This window comes from Orcinus orca, chromosome 6, assembly GCF_937001465.1.
Source record: "Orcinus orca chromosome 6, mOrcOrc1.1, whole genome shotgun sequence".
Taxonomy (NCBI): Eukaryota; Metazoa; Chordata; class Mammalia; order Artiodactyla; family Delphinidae; genus Orcinus; species Orcinus orca.
The window spans coordinates 117,433,256-117,435,122 of record NC_064564.1 but is presented as its reverse complement, the minus strand read 5'-3'; the positions used below and the strand labels follow the sequence as shown (position 1 = coordinate 117,435,122).

Here is a 1,867-nt window from a genome sequence, read left to right as displayed (position 1 = left end):
GGTGCCACAGCCCTCAACACAGCCCCTCACGGGGCAAGAACGCTACGTTCATAAAAGCAGTGTTTTTTCTCTCTATGAAGATATCGGAACTCACTGCGGGGGAATCCAAACCACCCAGCTGAGCAGAAACGAGAAGTCTCCCCAGATCCCGACCCAGCTCGAACCTTCTGCAGCTTCGGTGCCACCCCTCCCTGGGCCCCCTTGCAGGTTTGCAGAGGTTGAGGCATAGACCCGCATCCGTGCTCCCACTCTCTGGGTGTTTCGCTCAACAGTGTGATGTCCGTCGTGTCCAGATACAGATGTGCATTCAGCCTTTCCAGTTACACGTGTCAAACCTCAGGGCACTGCCTGGGTGCCGAGGCCTCTGGGCGTGGGGCGGTGTCCCCCATCCCCCGACAGTTCAGGAGGATCGGAGAGGTGGGCGCCGGGACAGAACCTACAGGACCCCCAAGCAAGTGCAGAGAGCCCGCCAGGCCTTGGTGCCCTGGCCTGGGAAGCCGGGTCTGTTGACCGCACAGCTGCGACCACATCTGGTGAGTGGGAAAGCTCTCAGGAACATGCAGGTGGCAGCAGGGAAATTGGAGCCGAAGAAGCAGAGACAGCCCGGCTGCAGTAACTTCTTTGCTCAATCAATAGCTATTTCCCGGCTCCAAATTACTTTCTTTTCCCCCTGAAACCATCCGAAGCAGCTACTGCCGATCAGCTATGACACGTTAAAGAAATGCTATTGGAATTTCCAGGCCTGAGAGGGTTCTCCTGACCCAGTGTTTGCTCAGCCATCCCTGGCAATGCCACGGAGAGGACAAGACGTAAAAAGAGCTGATGGACCCGGCTGAGCAGCTCGGCTCCGGCCACGGGGCAGCCAGGACCTGCACGAGGCTCAGGGTCCCCAGAGCGGCCTGCTGGGGCCTCCACACCACGGCGGAGTGGGCGCCAGACTTTGGCATCCACCCTGTCCCTCCCTCCCTGGGCCCGACTTCTTTTGTTTTGGTTTTGTTTTCGTTTTTTGTTTTGTTTTGCTAATTGCTTTATAACCACAACAAACTAGTACAGAGAAAGCCCTGTACAAAACAACACAATAAAGATCGAGGTGCTCCCTTAGGCAAGGCTGAAGATTTCAGTCTCTGGTGTTTGGAATCTAGGCTGCAGTCCTTGTTTGTGGGCGGATCACTGGGTGTGTGGCACCGTCCATGCTTTTAACCAGATTTGAACAGGAGAACGGCCACTTGGCTCAGGTAGATGTAGATGAAGTGTTTGGTTTCCCGTGTCACATAACTACCAAAGTTCCTCCCCACGGTTCAGTGCCAGGTAGGGTTGTACTTCTTGTCAAACTCCTTCCTGACACGGGCAGCAACGTCCTTCTCTATAGTCTATTTCTCTAGTTCCTGAGTAGCACGCTCCACCGAGTCCTGTTGCATCTCCTCTGACATATTGGCATTTTTCATCACGGCCTCTCGGTCACACGTGGTTACCAAGGGGCAGGGGCTGGCCAACTGCAACGGCGACACATCTATGGAGCCCCACGCCAGCCGCCGCCTCCTAGTCATGGGCCCGACTGTTAATTGCCCCAACTGCATGCCAGGCCGAGCATGGGGTACGAGCCCACAGAAATGACAGAGACGAGTGCCCTGCCCTCTGGAAGCAGGCAGGATGGGAGGCCACGCAGAAGCAACTCTTGGAGTGGCTAAAATAACCCAGTTGCGGCCGTGTGCTCACAGCAAGAGGGAGTCCATCCCCCCAGCAGGGCCCCGGGAAACCTAAGCCTCCCAGCATGGATAAGAGAGCCTCTGGCAGGCTTTTCCTGTGATGGGAACCCGTCTCACCTGTTCCCAAATGTAGTGGATTGAATGGGGGTTCTCAAAAGTTA

The 1,867-nt window shown here is 55.8% G+C and overlaps 1 pseudogene; it reads right to left on the bottom strand.

The window, feature by feature from the left end:
• Positions 1–1,196: 1,196 nt before the first annotated feature.
• LOC101282630 (dynein light chain 1, cytoplasmic-like) lies at positions 1,197–1,547 on the bottom strand (annotated as a pseudogene).
• Between the last annotated feature and the right edge of the window lie 320 nt (positions 1,548–1,867).